This window comes from Palaemon carinicauda, chromosome 40 (assembly GCF_036898095.1).
Source record: "Palaemon carinicauda isolate YSFRI2023 chromosome 40, ASM3689809v2, whole genome shotgun sequence".
In the NCBI taxonomy this organism is placed as follows: Eukaryota; Metazoa; Arthropoda; class Malacostraca; order Decapoda; family Palaemonidae; genus Palaemon; species Palaemon carinicauda.
Window position 1 is genome coordinate 59117835 of NC_090764.1, and position 17572 is coordinate 59135406.

General features: G+C 45.0%; 1 protein-coding gene and 1 pseudogene across 1 annotated transcript in view; both read right to left on the reverse strand.

The window, feature by feature from the left end:
* The window catches only part of LOC137631802 (malate dehydrogenase, mitochondrial-like), a 176802-nt gene that overhangs the window by 23301 nt on the left and 135929 nt on the right, over positions 1-17572 (reverse strand).
* On the reverse strand, positions 2130-2248 carry LOC137632082 (5S ribosomal RNA; annotated as a pseudogene).

A 17572-nucleotide genomic window follows, 5' to 3' on the forward strand; every position in this document is an offset into this window, starting at 1 on the left:
TAACAATGCCCTCAACCTTCTGCTACCTGTCCTAAAAGGAGCCTGAGGTTAGACCAGCTGTTGTGTAGCCACCACAGAGCGATAGAAACGTATCGATACTCCTGTGGGTCACGTCCTGCAGGAAGCGGGGCTGCGAAGGTCACTAGACGCTTCCAGACTCCAGCTTGTAGCACCTGCGTCACAGAGTAGTATTACTCGAAGGCGAGGGACGTTGCGATGTATCCGACATCTTGTTGTAGGGCAACGTGACGGGGGAGGGTCTGGATTCAGGTCGAGATGAAAGTCCTTGAGTCCGAGCTGGAGAGGTATACTGGTGACTCTCCCGTGTCCTTCTTGTGCTCCCAACCCGGCTGCACGTGAGGACAAACTGCAACTGTTCCCAGAGATAACCCCTCGATTCCTTAACTGGCAAGAAGGAGAAGGTTGGGTCATCAGATACAGAATGGTGACTCGAAATCTTGAAGGAATTGGACCGAAGGGCCGGGACCCCAAGATTCTGAGTCTAGCAAACAACTCAGGAGCGAACCTGAATGTTGCCTTCCCCTATTCCTTAGAAAGAACGGAGTCGTACGAGACCAAAAAGATTGCTTACACACTGGCCGAGGCCAGAGTGAGCAGGAGCACCGTCCCCCAAGACGGAAAACGATCAGAGGCCTGAAAGTAATGGTTCTTGAGAGGATCTCCTAAGGGACTAAAAAAGTCCGAACCATGCTCCATGGAGGAGGTCTCACTCCGACTGGGGGCAGGGACGTTCGCAGCTTCGCATGAGCGAGGAAAGGTCCAGCGGGAAGGAAAAAGTTTATTCCTTTCAGCCTGAAGGCCAGGGAAAGGCTGAGCGACAGGCTTCACTGCCGAGAGCGGAAAGGAGTTTCCTCCCGCTGAAAAGCAATAAGTTCGTTATTGCTGGAGAAGAGGCCTCAAGTGAAGAGGTATCTCTCCCACGACACCAACCACAGAAGACTCTCCCCTTCGCCTGGTAGACCCCTGCAGATGACTATCGCAGATGACGCGACCTCCGCCCCGCGACTGTAGTGGGTTGTCTCTTCTTGAGGAGGAGGCGTAGTGTCTCCAGGCGTGAAGCCGAAGCGATGCCCCGGCTCGTGAAAGATGTTGTAGTGTGGTTGTTTGAGTAGCCTGTGCCGTGGGAGAATCTCCCAGGAGTTCTGTCAGGGGAAGCAGAGGGTCCGGAAACCGTTCAGCGTGTAGTCCCAGTGGAGCTCTCAGGGCCATCGAAAGGTTGACAGACAACCTGGTCTTGTTGAGACCCATTCTCAACAGACAACAATGGTGGGAAGACGCAGGCGTCCATGTTGTCCCAACATCACCGGAATGCATCTTGCCAAAGAGTCTTGGGGTCTGAGACTGGGGGGAAGAACAGCGGAAGCTTGAAGTTCCAAGCTGTCGCGATCAGGTCCCCCAGGCCAGGACTTGCTGGTTACTAAAGGCCAAAGACCCCCAGGTACACTCTATCTGCGAGGCTCTGCTCAGATAGTCGGAGAGAACATTCCTCTGCCCGGAATGAGCGAGCCGATAGTGGTATTGAGAGGATCTCAAATCATCTTAGTATCTCTACTGCAAGATGCGAAGGTATGAAAATGCGTCCCTTGCTGGTTGGAATACGCCAGTACCATGAAGTCGTCGCGCACGGAGCGACTCGGCAGGAGCTGTAGGATCTGTAGAGGGGCCAGACTACGGCCCCTAAGCCTGCCTGAATGATGGAGAGGTATCCTTCCGGTCCTGACCATAGGCCTGAACCGGAACATGCCCCCCCCCCCCCGCCTTTCCTTTGAAGAGTCCGAGAACAGCATAAAAAATGTGGGGAAAGGACGAGAAAATCCACTCCCATTAAGAGGCTCCATAGGTCAACACCCATTGCAGGTCTAAACGTTCCGCTGGTCCCATAGGGGCCAGAAAGTCCGGTTAATCGTTGCTTTGATACCACCGGAACTTGGGCCGCCCCACAGGGAACTTATCCTGAGGCGACCGTTCGGGACTTTAGACGGGTCAATGAGGAAAAGAGACCTAGGAAATGTTCCAAGGTAGGGCTGAAAGCTCTGCTTGACTGAGAACAGGTACTGCAACTCTCCTCAGCCTTGCCACAGTCCACTGAAGGGAAGGCTCAGAGGAGGAGGCAACAGCATCTGGCGTCCCCAGGCGGTCACCCATCCAAGTACCAACCAGACCCGACGTTGCTTAACCTCGCTGGACGGACGAGAAGCGGTGTTTCCAATGTGGTAAGGCCGTTGACTCAATATCATGGCTAGATTCACCAGATGTTGAGGCAGAAGTAGAGAAGGCTCCTAGCAAATTACCATGATACCTCACTCATGGTAAGGATCCGGAAGCTTGTCACGGCGTTGAAGAAGGTCGAACCCGAGCCTACCGGAGTTGACCCGACCTCCAAAAGGTGAAGGAGGCAGAAGCCTGCTCCTGAGCGGCCATGAGGAAAGCAGGGAGAGTTCTCTGGGGAAAAACCTGCGATGCCGCGACGGGATCGCCACACCGCATCTTAAGTCTAGGCTGAATTCCAAGAGCTTCCTGGAAGATGGATGGAATGGAAACTGAAAGTACCCGTCCTTCCGATCCAGTGCCTAAGGAGTCCTGCCGCCTCGTTACCAGTCTGATCGATTCTGCTGTACCACGCTGGATGAAGTTTGTTCGACAAACTTGATCAGAGCTGAGAGGTCGACTACGGAATTCCCGTCTCAGATGCTTTCCTACGAGAAAGGATCGACTGAAGAAGCCGGGGGTGAAGCCGTCGACGACCCTATGGAGGACCTTCTCCTAAGGCATGGATCATTCTGCCCAAACGGGCAAAACTCTAGCCGACCCCATGGCATAGAGGTTCAGTGACACTGAATTCGCTGACAGAGACGGAGAGATGGTAAGAGCAAGGCGCGATATCCTTGGCATTGTGAAGCTGTTATCCGGATGAGTAACCTTAGGCATCCTCCCAGCGTGAGACCTGCAAGGGGGGGTTGCCAATCCTAGAGTTTGTGAACTCTGCCGCTCCCTCTAGGATTATGCCCCCCCCGGGAGAGCCTCCCGTGCTACCTGTTCCTGACAGGAGAGGACTGCTATTGGACACCTTGTCTTAGCTGCCGTAGCCAGTCCGATAACTTAGGCTGACGAGGCTGAAAGAAGAGGCGCTGGAGGCCTGCAGGGTCTGGAAGAAAGCGCCTTGGAGGAGTGAAAACGGAAGTCAACTTCCTCCGCACAACCGCTGTCCATGTCTCTGTCCTTGGGCACAAACAAGCTCTTCCCAAGGATGGAAGAGTGTCTGAGCTTGTCGACATCCACGGATGAGACACCCGAGAGGAAGCCCTCGGTCACTGCGTCTAGATGGTCCAACATCGAGCTTGCCCGCAAGTTCAAAACTTGGCGACGAAACGCCAAGGTGCTTGAGCCCGAGAAGAGAATTGTACCCATGATCTTCCTGGAGCTTCCTTGTACAAAACCTCGGGTTGCAACCGAGGAGGGAAAGGACCTGGTAAGCCCCTTCCACGAGATGGAGATGAGAAAGGTGTAAACCAGTCACCCCTTGACCGACGGAGAAATCTCGATCGGAAAGCTCCCTGGCAAGACCCTTCCAGGGAATGACGAGGAAGGGCTAACCCAGGTTCTGGAAAGAAGAATGTTGCTCAGACCTGAAGAATGTTGCTCAGACCTCCCTGAAGATTCTTCCTGCTCTTGCATGTGCCATGCTCTGCGTTTACGGGGTGAAGACCGTGTTCTGGAAATACGTTCCAGAAGACTCGCCAGGCTGGCCATGTTGCGAAACCCCGACGGGAATCGCGGTCGCAATCGCCCTGGCGCTCGCGCGATGGTAAATCAATGGTTTGCACGTGGCCAAACGTGGAAGTGCCCATGCGCAGACACGCAGACGAAAGTGCGCGAGGGAGCGCAGAAGGAGGGCGAGCGTGGTAAGGGCGAGAGTTGGTGGTCGGAATCCGAAAGTTCACAGGCGAGCGATGACCCGTAGGCGAGCAATGGATACTGCAGGAGTCGAGCCGACGTTCGCGCGACGGCGATGGAATACCGTTGGTTCGTGCGCGGGTGAACATTGGAGCGCATGTGCGCGGGCACGTGGGCGTGTGGTCGCGCAGGCACATGGGCGCGCCGGTGAGCGCAGGCTGTCGGGAGACCGATGGCGCGTAGGCGGGCGATGGCGCGTTTTGGCGGGCGATGGCCCGTAGGCGAGTGAAGGCGCGTTGGCGCGACGGCAAGCGATGGCGCGTCGGCAAGCGATGGCGCGTTGGCAAGCGACGGTGCTTTGGCGAGCGGTGGTGCGTTAACAAAATGCTAGCGCGCAGGCGAAGAATCGCACGGGCGCGTAGGCGATCGCTAACGCGTAAGAGACTAGGGATGGTTAGCGCGCATCGCACTAAACAGAAGGCGCGGAGGTGCATCAGGAAGGAGAGCGCTGAAGCGACCTGTCAATCAGGAAAAACCATTGGCGCCCATCGGTGCGTGGCAGGAAAGGGCGCGCAGATGTGCGCTGGCGATAAAAGAAAGCTGGCGCACAGAATGACAGAAGTAAAGGTGAGCACTGGCGAGTAGGAGGAAGATCTACGGCCAGACTCAGCTACCGGAGATCGTGGTCCACAGCAGGCGAGCGCTAGATAGCTACTGATGGTGTCCAGGGGACCTGACACGCGTGGCAGATCGATGGCGATCGTTGACGCGCAGGAGATCGCTGACGAGCAGGCGAACGTTGACGTGTCTGTGGTCGCTGGCGAGCAGAAGGCAACACGTGGAATCCTGTGCGTAGAAGAAGAGTCCTTGTCCAACACCTGAACCGAAGTTCTAGATTGCGCGGTGAACGTGGGCGCACAGGGCGAGTAACAGGAACCAACAGGAACAGCAGCGACGATCATCAGGAGAGCGCTGACGAACAGGAGAGAGCTGGCGAACAGGGGAGCGCTATTGATCAGCTCGCAGAGCCTGTCGTGAATTCGTGTTTGCCAGCGCGACGGTAAAACACGAACCCCGGAGGCTGATTTCCTCCAATATCTGGTAAAACACGAACACCGGAGGCTGATTTCCTCCAATATCTGGGGTAAATATCTCTTTCCCTCCTCCCTGGTGAAAGAGATTGCTGACAAGGCCGCCACTGAGAACAGGAACCTTCTCCACAAGTGGGGCATGTCGAGAAAAAGGAAATCCTCTCAGGACGATGGCCATCAACCTAAGAGGAAGTCCCAGAAACCGAAACCCCAGCAACGTCAACAGAGACGGCAGTTTCCGGGTTCCGCTACTCCCCAAGTGGCAGCACAGCCACAGCAGACCTTTCAGTTGGTACCCCAGCCGGTGGTGTCGCAGTGACCGGTCTTTACCCCTGCATTTGAGCAACATGCTACTACCTTTCGTCCCAGAGGTAGGGGCTCAAACAGAGGTTCCGGCAGAGATTCGTCTCGCCGCCCCTCCAGAGGCAGAGGAGGAAGGGGAGCTAGCGGCCGAGGTGGCAAACCCTCGGGACACCAGAAGCAATGAAGTGCTTCCGGTGGGAGGAAGACTCCGCCAATTCCAGGATCGTTAGACCTTCGATCCCTGGGCACACAGCATCGTCAAGAAGGGACTAGACTGGAGCTGGACGCAACCACCCCCAGCCTTCCAGCAATTCTTCCAACAGTCAACCCCCCTCCTGGAAGAATATGTCCTAGAACTCTTGAACAAGAAGGTGATCAGGAGGGTAAAGTCAACCAGGTTCCAAGGGAGAGTATTTTGCGTTCCCGAGAAGGACTCCGACAAACTCAGAGTCATTCTAGACTTATCCCCTCTCAAGTTCATTACAAACAGCAAATTCAAGATGCTGACTCTCCAACAAATAAGGACCCTCCTGCCTCAAGGGGCCTACACGGTCTCCATAGACCTGGCGGATGCCTACTGGCACGTTCCAATGAATCATCATGCTTCCTCCTACCAAGGATTTCGACTCCAAAGGAAAAGTTACGCCTTCAGGGCCATGCCCTTCGGGCTCAACGTGGCTCCACGGATCTTCACCAAGCTGGCAGACGCCATCATCCAACAGCTCCGCCTTCGCGGCGTTCAAGTGATGGCTTACCTAGACGACTGGCTGGTCTGGGCGACATCGCCCGAAGATTGTGTAAGAGCCTGCAACAAAGTCACCCAGTTCCTAGAACATCTGGGATTCAAGATAAACGGCGAGAAATCTCGCCTCTCTCCAGCTCAGAAGTTCCAATGGTTGGGTATCCATTGGGATCTTCAGTCACACCGCCTTTCCATCCCGCAGAAGAAAAGGAAGGAAATAGCAGGGTCTGTCAGAAGACTTCTCAAATCCAAACGGATCTCAAGGCGACAGCAGGAACAAGTTCTAGGCTCTCTACAGTTCGCCTCTGTGACAAACCCAGTGCTTCGCGCACAGCTAAAGGATGCCGCGGGAGTCTGGAGATGTTCCGTATCTATCGCTCGAAGAGACCTCAAGAGACGGCTTCCAAACAGACTTCGCTTACTATTAAAGCCGTGGTCGGAAGCAAAGGCCCTGAAATGGTCCATTCCTCTTCAACACCCGCCTCCATCGATCAACATCCACACGGACGCTTCACTGGAGGGTTGGGGAGGTCACTCCCACCAACGACAGGTTCAGGGAACATGGTCCCCCCTATTCAAGATGTTTCACATCAACATCTTGGAGGCCATGGCGGTTCTTCTCACCCTGAAGAAACTCTCCCCGCCTCCCTCGATCCACATCCGTCTGACTCTGGACAACTCGGTGGTAGTCAGATGTCTCAATCGTCAGGGCTCGAGATCGCCCCAGATAAATCAGGTACTTCTTCCCATCTTTTGTCTGGCAGAAAAGAAGAAATGGCACCTGTCTGCAGTTCACCTACAAGGACTCCGCAACGTGACGGCGGACGCTCTGTCACGGACAAGCCCAATAGAGTCTGAATGGTCTCTAGACGCAAGATCATTCTCCTTCATCTCTCACCAAGTCCTGGAACTTCAGATCGATCTCTTCGCAACGAGCGACAAAAATCAACTTCCTCGATATGTGGCTCTGTACGAGGACCCCAAGGCAGAAGCAGTGGATGCCATGTCACTGGATATGAACACATGGTCCAGGATATACCTGTTCCCTCCCCCCAACCTTCTGCTGAAAGTCCTCTCTAAACTGAGAACCTTCAAAGGGACAGCGGCCCTAGTGGCTCCCAAGTGGCCCCGGAGCAATTGGTACCCTCTGGTCCTGGAGCTGCAGCCCAAGCTGATCCCCCTCCCGGGCCCAGTTCTCTCCCAACAAGTACAGAAGTCGACTGTCTTCGCTTCATCACTAAAAGTCAGGGACCTTCATCTCATGATTTTCTCTCCTTGGCCGCAAAGAAAAGGTTTGGGATCTCGAAGAAAAGTCTAGACTTCCTCGAGGAATACAAGACCGAATCCACACGACGGCAATACGAATCTTCTTGGAGAAAGTGGGTCTCGTTCGTCAAAGCAAAAAATCCTACGGAAATCACCATTGATTTTTGCATGTCCTTCTTCATTCACCTTCATGGACAAGGCTTAGCAGCCAACACGATTTCCACCTGCAAATCGGCTTTGACTAGACCACTACTGTACGCTTTCCAGATTGATCTGTCCAATGATATCTTCAATAAACTACCCAAGGCATGCGCTAGACTACGCCCAGCACCTCCGCCAAAACCTATCTCCTTGTCCCTGGACAAGGTGCTCCATTTTGCCTCTAACCTGGACAACGATTCGTGCCCTCTAAAAGACCTGACTCAAAAAGTTATCTTCCTTTTTGCTCTCGCCTCGGGAGCCCGAGTCAGCGAAATAGTGGCATTGTCAAGAGACGAGGGTCATATCCTGTTCACAGATACAGGAGAACTTACCCTCTTCCCTGATCCGACGTTTCTCGCAAAGAATGAACTACCCACCAAGAGATGGGGCCCTTGGAGAATCTGCCCCCTGAAGGAAGATGTTTCTCTATGCCCAGTGGAGAGTTCTAAGGTCTATCTTCGAAGAACTTCAGACTTCGGTGGAGGTCAACTCTTCAAAGGAGAAACATCGGGTAGTGACCTGACACTGAAACAACTAAGAGCGAAAATCACCTACTTCATTCGCAGAGCGGATCCTGACAGTACACCCGCAGGTCATGATCCTAGAAAAGTCGTGTCTTCTCTGAACTTCTTCCAGAGCATGGATTTCGAAAGCCTCAAGAGCTTCACAGGGTGGAAATCGTTGCGCGTTTTCTTCAAGCACTACGCGAAGCAAGTGCATGAAGTTAAACATTTCGTGGTAGCCGCAGGTAGTGTTATGAAACCTGCTGTTTAACTCTGCATAGAACAGCGAGTTACTTGGGACTTTAACTCTACGGGTGCCTGTGTTGACCCTCGTGTGATATATAGTGATTTCATGGACACTTAGTGTTTCTAATAGACTGTTCTTATCAAAGTGAAATGCCGTAGACTTCACATGAGTGCCACATGCTCTAGGGCATGATGTGTTTTTCTTCGGAAAAGACTGACGTTCCTCTGGAACTTGTGTTTCTAAAAGTGAAATTTCTTTTCAGATTCAAGATTGAAGTCTTTTATTTTCTATGTACATTATTCTTTATTATTGTAAATTAACTTTACACTTATTATTGCAATTGTTATCACTATAATCTGCAATCTATGAAATAAAATGTCTATTTTATTACATGTGCGTCTCTCTCCGCTCCTATTATTATTATGAAATACATGATTGTCATAGTTTCATTTAACCCCTTCCTTTTGGAATGAGAAGAATAATATAAAATTACTTGTATTATATACTCACTCATGCTGTGTAATATTCCTACTTGAATACTTACCTTCGTCCTGCCTTCGAGACCAGATTGATCTCTCCTCCAAAGGAGCGTAGTGATTAACTATCACTTACCTATGCTTGAGAATATTCCTACCCGAATATTGACCTTCTGTCTTGTCTCCGAGTCCTGCACGAACTCTCCGCAGGGTGAGTAGCCCTTCAATGATCACTTCGGATTTTGGTATGATCCGCCGGGACTTCTCTGCCAGGGGGGCAGGAAGCTGGATCCCCACGGAAACTCTAGCGAGGACACATTACATACCTCTATTCGGAGCCCTTGGTACTTGCTTTAAAGGGGAAATTTTCCACGTTACATTAATTCTCTGGTACACTTCCATCAGGACGTCATGGCTTGAGCCAAAAAAACGGATTTTGAGCGAAGCGAAAAATCTATTTTTGGGTGAGATAGCCATGACGTCCTGATGGACCCTCCCGTCTATTCTAGTCCAGCCTTTCAGGCCCTGCCCTGTCCTGCTGTATCATGGAGATTAGCAAGGGGCTGGCATCAGGATGAGGACGGACGTGACGTCATTTAGCAATGGCGCCCGATTGTTTATGTCTCGAGTACCAAAAGCAGCCACGGACGAGTGTAACTGTGGAACGGCTCCCCAGTTATTCTCCACCTTTCCATATCGAAGTGTTAACTCTATATGGGGTGCAGATAGCTATGTGGCGTGTTAATACATACGTCCCCTGTTGATATACGATATCCTAAAGGGAAACCTTTAGGGTACTCGCACCAGAAGTTAGAATTCTGTGATAACCTTTAGTTTAATTCTGGGAATATCCCTGTAGTTAAATATACCCAAGGAAGCTACTGAAGGAACCTTCCATCAGGACGTCATGGCTATCTCACCCAAAAATAGATTTTTCGCTTCGCTCAAAATCCATTTTTTAAACCGGATAATTGTGTGACAGAATTTTGATTTTCCATTTTCTTTTTTTATGATTTTTCTTTCTTTGTCTTGATTCAAAAACATCGTGAAAAAACAAAAAGGAAAATCCAAATTGTCACACAAATTTGTGGGACTTTTATTCCTCTTTCCAATGATATCTTTCTCATTAAAATTGAACTATAAATAACTGAGAAATGGCTACCAACATGCGAATAAGTATGTTTTTGAGTTATAAGCTTCCAAAGATTTTTTTTATAAATTTTTGCTTCTTAGAAAAATCAAAGTAACATTATGGTAACCTTACTTTGTACCTTTATTGTTTATTCCTACATGAAGGCTCCCTAAACAAGGTACTTGAACCCTTAGTGTACTAATACACTTGGTGTAAGGGTGTCATGAGTTTCCATTGGCCTCTCATTGTTGTCATTGTTTTGGTTAGAATGTTCCAGCTTTGTACTCTTTTCATGTTCCCTCTCTCCTTGGTTCTTTTTTTGTTGCTCTCTGCCTAATTTTTGTTCTTCTTTGACCTTAAGTAATTTTGGCCTTGTTATAAAGTTCACAAGGACATTGTAAAACCACAATTTACATATGAACTGCAAGTAAACAAACACACGTGCATCATAACTTCTATACGTCTTTGGAGATACTGGCTGGTCTCCTAGTTTGAATTCACCTACCCTCTCCTAATGCCTTCCATCTCTGCCAGACGTACAAGATTTTGAAATATAAGTGAAAAAATAGCTGTATACTGTATATGTAATAATAAACACGCAAAGACGATTCCGTCAAACTCAGTCATGCAGATGACGTCATCATTTGAAGACCACTTTATCTTCATTATTTGTAGAAATGATTGGTTGAAACTTCTGGAGAGCATTTGCGACATTTCCCTGCATACTTAGAAACAATAACTTTGTTTTTATTTTTTAAAGTTGTTATATTATCCGCCATAGCGGACGGTCTCCTTAAAGAGCAGATCATAACATTGATACAAAATTTTACCATCTCAATGTCATTGAAGAATAATCTCTGTTAACTTGGAAAGTAATTTATAAGCTGTTTTAATTGGACAAATTTACACATGAAATTCCTGTCACTTATCAAAACACTTTTCAATTTCCCCTTCCTACAAATAAATGATTAACAGAGTATTCACATCTAGTGTAAAATTTACTTTGTGTTCCTCACTACTACTGTTTCATATTTGCTTTTCAAAGGGAAATGGTGCAATGTATGTAACTCAAACTGTTGTAATCATTTAAAAGGGAATCAGAACTAGTAAATGGTTGTTTATTAGTTTGACAGTTGATAATGTGAAATACATAATGTTTGTCACCAAAGGCTTGTAACAACTGTTTTCTGTACACCATTCTGAAATTATTTTTAAAGTTTTCGGTGTATTTATGATAGGGTTAAGAATCCCCTTTGAACAATAATGTTCTGATATTCACCTATTTCTCTTTCTACATCATGAATTGTTTTAATATGTTCCCTTTCTTCAATTTTGTTAGCTATATTCATGTTGGTTTGATTGATTTACAGTAGTTCACCTGTTTCACTTTCTACATCATGAACTGTATCAATATTTTTCCTCTTTTCAATTTTATTAGTTATACTCTTGTTGACTTGATTTATGTAGTTCACCATCTTTAGGTTTTCTACATCTTTGTTGTTAGTTTCTATTAAGGTACAAATTAAATTTCCTTTCTATTTTGCCTAGTTTTCTATTCCATATATTCAGTCATTTAGACTTTAAACATTGGTTTCTGTGGTTACACCAAAATAACATTCGATGCATTACCAATAAAATGATAATAAAAATCCTTTTTGCTCTAGTAGGCCACATTATTTCATCAAATTGATTTTTAAGTTATTCAGTACATTTATAAAGGTTGAATCACTGAGTTTCTATACATTCTTTATTAATACTATCTCCTAACTTTATAAGATGCTCTTGTATGCAGTATTCTTTTGTATTTTTAACACTGATGTTGCTCAATTTTTGGGAGACATTTTTCATTCGGACCTTGGGTTACATTTATTTTAATATATATCTTTTAAATTAGATTTGTTTTTTAGTATATTTCCCTAGGGGACTTTACATCATCTAACTAGGAGTTTGGTACTCATTTCGTATATTTGCATAGCAAAAATTGTGGGGTTTCTCCTATTGTTTCATTCACCAAGTTATTCAAAGTAAACTGGACATATTCTAAAGCTAAATACCAGTCTTCTGTTGTTTTAATGTTTCGGCTTTCAACACAGCAGTACTACAGTATCTCTATTTGAGACAATCTCTAAGTATATGGTTGAATAACCTATAAAGACCAGTATGTACTTATTACCTCTCAAATTTTTGGGAAAAAGGTCCCATGTGGTCCATTTTAATTACCTTAAAGGGATTTAAAGTGCAAGGGTACTTTACTAAAAGGGTCCCTCAACATTTGCATTGCCTTAAGTTTGAAAAACCCTTTCATTGTTCTGTTTTCCACTCATACACTACATCTTTACTGGTTAACTCAGTTAAAGGCTTGGCTATGGTAGCAAATACTGTATTAATAGTCTCTTAAGATCCTATCATTCCTAAAAATCTTCTTAGACCCTTTAAATTTTGTAGAGTAGGATATTCAACAATATCCTTTATTTTCCCTTGCATGCAGAATCTATCAACACTCATTCCATGTCCTAAATATTCTAGGGATTTCCACAAAACTAACACTTTTTAACTTAATCTTTAATGTGGTAGTAGGTTGGCCAGGGCACCAGCCGCCCGTTGAGATACTACCACTAGAGAGGTATTGGATCCTTTGACTGGCCAGACAGTAATGCATTGGATCCCTCTTTCTTGTCACGGCTTATTTTTTCTTTGCCTACACTTACACAGAATAGTCTGGCCTATTCTTTACATATTCTCATCTTTCCTCATACATCTGACAACAATGAGATACTTAACACTTCTTCACCCAAGGGGTTAATTACTGTACTGCAATTTGTTCAGTGTACTTTCCTCTTGGTAAGGGTAGAAGAGACTCTTTAGCTATGGTAAGCAGCTCTTCTAGGAGAAGGACACTCCAAAATTAAACCATTGTTCTCTAGTCTTGGGTAGTGCCATAGCCTCTGTACCATGGTCTTCCACTGCCTTGGGTTAGAGTTCTCTTGCTTGAGGGTACACTCGGGCACACTATTCTATCTTATTTTTTTTTTTTCTTCCTCTTGTTTTTTTGAAATAGTGTGTTGGGCAGGCTTAATAGAAGGGCCATGGATGCCTGGTGGTTTATCAAGAGGTTGTCTTTTCCTTTTTCTGATTTTTTCTTCTCAAAACCATCCTTACTGTCCTCCCTTCAGTTGAAGTGGCTATCCTGGAGGGTATTTAGCCTTGCATGGTGTATCGGCTCCTCCATGTTGACCAGTTTTTCCGACATTTTACTATAGTCTATGGGTATCATCAATCACTTTTTTTATTATTCTGTACATATTGTTTTTGTTATAATTCTTGTTAATCTAGTTTTTAAGTATGATGTCTCTTTTTTATTTCTATTAATTCTTATGCTGTCTGGAGACATTGAGCAAAATCCGGGACCAGTACGTCCTAGATTTCGTCAATGTCGTCTTCTGTATTGCAATATTCGTGGTCTTCATGCAAATATCCAAGACCTTACAGTTGCGTCCAGACAGTATGATATTCTTTCGTGCTCAGAAACTTTGGTTTCTAATATGGGGCACTCATCTGAGCTCCTTATAACTGGTTTTAAGAAGCCAATAATGCTGAAATGTGATGCCATTCCTAGGGCCAGGGGAATGGCGGTGTATATTAGGACCGAGTACCCTGCTTCTCATAAGTCCTGCTATCAATGTGGATGTCATGAGATTCAGGTAATAAAAGTTTGTGGCAGGCATAACAACTTTTATTTGTGTTCAATCTACCGGAATCCAGACATGGATGATTCTATCTTCGATTGTCTTCTTACCATTATGGCTAAGATACAAGATGATAGAAAGGCTTCTTTTGTCTTTGTTGGTGATTTTAATGCTCACCATAGGGAGTGGTTAAGTTCTATCTCTCCTACCGATCGCCATGGCTTAAGAGCTTTAGACTTTGCCTCTGAATCAGGCTGTGAGCAAATCATAAATGAAGCTACTCACAGGTCTGGTAATTGCTTGGACCTCGTATACACTGACTCCCCTGGCGTTATAACTAGTAAGGTTGATTCTCCAGTCGGGACTTCTGATCATGCCTTGATTTCATTATTAGTGAAGACTGAGCAGCCTGTCCCTGATATATCATATTCCTGTAAAATTTATATGAAATCCCAAGCTGACTGGAATGGGATTTTGCATGATCTTTTTTGCTTGAATTGGTCACAATTATATAATAGTGTGGATCCTGTTGTCTCTTTGAATGAGAATCTAGTCAACATAATTGATAGGCGTATCCCTTCTCGTGTGCTAAGGTACCGAATGAAGGACAAACCGTGGTTCAATGATGATTGTAGACGTGCTTATTTGGAGAAGCAGGAGGGCTATCACCTTTGGAAGGGTAACAGATCAGATTTGACCTGGAACAACTATACTCAGCTTCGAGCTTTTGCTCAGAGAGTTTATGCCTCAACTGAAAAGGAGTACAATTTAATCATAAAAGAAACCCTCTCTGGTACAACTCAGGAACATAAATGGTGGTCTACCCTTAAATCTGCACTCTTTGGTGTAGATGCAGCAGTTCCCCCTTTACTTAAACCAGATGGCTCAGTCACTCACTGTCCAAAGGAAAAGGCAACCCTTTTGGCTGATGTTTTTGACAGTAAACAGAGTAATGAAAAACTTGAACTTCCTCATTCCTGTTTTCCTGAGGCTAAACTAACTAGTTTAGCTTTTCGATCTCGTGAGATTAAAGCTCTGTTGATGGACCTTGATGCTTATGGAGGTGTAGACCCAAATGGTATTTTTCCTTTGTTTTTTATAAAGACAGCAGATTTCTTAGCTCCAAAGTTATCTGTTATTTTGCGCAAGTTAGCGAGAAGAGGAGCTTTTAGCACTTGTTGGAGAATTGGTAATGTTACTCCTCTATGTAAATGTGTTTGTGGTAGCTCAAGTCCCACTGATTACCGCCCAATTTCCATAACTCCCATATTATCTAAAGTTTTTGAACGTCTTAATAGGTTTGCTGAAGGTAATCATCTATTCCATAGTTTGCAATTTGGTTTTCGTAAAGGCCTTGGAGCATGTGATGCCCTTCTTACAATCTCCAATGCAGTACAGAAATCCCTTGATTGTGGTCGAGAAGTTCGTATGATTGGACTTGATTTTAGTGCTGCCTTTGACCGTGTTAATCATGAGGCCCTTGTTTTCAAACTGAAACAGTTGGGAGTGGGTGGGTCATTTCTTAGCATTATTATTGATTTTTTAAGTAGTAGATCTCAAAGAGTAGTTGTTGATGGGCACCATAGTGAGTATAGGAATGTGATATCCGGTGTTCCACAGGGTAGTGTTCTTGGCCCATTACTTTTCATACTATATACACATGACATGTGGTTTGGCCTAGAAAATAAGCTTGTTGCATATGCAGATGATGCTACTCTCTTTGCATCAATTCCATCCCCTGAATGTAGACCTGGGGTTGGTGAATCCCTTAATAGAGATCTAGCTAAAATTAGTGCATGGTGCAAGTTATGGGGTATGAAGTTGAATCCTAACAAAACTCAAAGTATGATTGTTAGTAGGTCAAGGACGGTGGCTCCTCAACATCCGGATCTCAGTATTGATAATGTTTCTTTAAATTTGTATGACTCTTTCAAAATTTTAGGTGTGATTCTCGACAGCAAATTTACTTTTGAGAAACATATAAGGTCTGTGTCTTCTTCAATTGCACAAAAAATTGGCTTATTGAGAAAGTCTTTTAAGATATTCGGTGATCAATCTATTCTGAAGAAGTGTTTTAATTCTTTTATTCTACCTTGTTTTGAGTATTGTTCTCCTGTCTGGTCTTCAGCTGCTGATTCTCATCTTAATTTGTTGGACAGAAACTTACGGTCTATTAAATTTCTTATTCCTGATCTAGATATTAATCTCTGGCACCGTCGTTCAATTAGTTCATTATGCATGTTGCATAAGATTTTTCATAACTCTGACCATCCTTTACATTCAGATCTCCCTGGACAATTCTATCCTGTTCGTAATACTAGGCTGGCAGTTAATTCTAATAGCCAGGCCTTTTCCATCATAAGACTCAATACTACGCAGTACTCTAGAAGTTTTATTCCAGCTGTTACCAAGTTGTGGAATGATCTTCCTAATCAGGTTGTTGAATCAGTAGAACTTCAAAAGTTCAAAGTTGGAGCAAATGCTTTTTTGTTGACCAGGCGGACATGAGTCTTTTTATAGTTTATATATGACATATTTGTTTTTGACGTTGTTAATAGTTTATATATGACATATCTGTTATGACGTTGTTACTTTTTTTAGACTGATTTATTGTTAATTTGTTCTCTTCAGTTATTTATTTCCTTATTTCCTTTCCTCACTGGGCTATTTTTCCCTATTGGAGCCCCTGGGCTTATAGCATCTTGCTTTTCCAATTAGGGTTGTAGCTTGGATAGTAATAATAATAATAATAATAATCCTGCTATTTTCAATCTATCTAAGACTAGTTCTAACATTTTTAAATGGCCCTCTATATCCTTGCTAAACATATCAATATCATCTTAATAAACTGATACATTATTGGTCTCTTAAAATCTGTAACATTAATCTGACAAAAATTAAAGAAGCTGATGTGAGCTTAAATAACATCTTGAAATTGTAAATGTTCCTTACGAGTGCTAAAAGCCGATAATGACTTGGATTCTTCATCTAATGGTACTTGCCAATATCCACGAAATAAATCTGAAGATGAGAATGTGTTCTACTCCTAATTGAGCCAAAACATCATTTATTATTGGCAAAGGCGTCCTATGAGAACTGTACTTGAATTCAACTTGTCAGTCTACTTTCACCGCCCATTTCCTGCAAGACGTAATCTACAGGAGTCTTGACACGTTATCCGTAGTTCCTGTGGTGGCCGAATAAAATATGATCTATCAATTAGATGGGCACTCAGCTGCTTATTTCTCGATCTTTTGCTCGACCTTGACCTTGACCTTAACATGTATTAATTGGCATGGTTTTCATACAATCAAATATGAACCAAGTTTGAAGTCTTTCTGACAATGATGTCCAAACTTATGGCTTATTACGTGAATTGAACATTTTGCTTGACACTGACCAGGATCTTTGATCTTGACCTTCCCAATTTTAATAACTTCCAGTTTTTTAGATAACAGTTAATCCCTGCAAGTTTCATTACTCAACAATTAAAATTTTGGCCAGGAAGCTGTTCACAAACAAACGCACAAACAGGGTAAAGCATAACCTCCTTCCAACTTTATTGGCAGAGGTAAAAAGTCCTCAGCTCCCTCATAGGACAAGTAGCAGTTGGTAGAGGCCAGATGTTATCTGGTTGTAAGTCTAGTGTGTATGACTGGCCTTTTCATCTTTCATTCTCCCTTATCTTGGGCTTGAGCAAGCCGAGGAACCATGTAAGCTGACTTCCTCTGACTGTAGGTGGTATCATCGTCCCTTCTGTATCCTAATATATGAATGTATAATTTTTACATCCCCAATCACCCAGCGAGGTAGGAATCAGGTAATGTCCAGGTAAAAAAAAAAAAAAAAAGAAAGCATAGCTCCAAGTGAAGTCTTACTTTGACGAGTCACATGCTTAGTTTCCACTCCTTTGCACAATTGCTCGGGCTGTTATCTCTCATTGGGAGTTAGCGGGGTTATAGGGTGCTCTTTTCACAGTTTGTGCGAAGCACAAGAGTTGCAACTCTGGT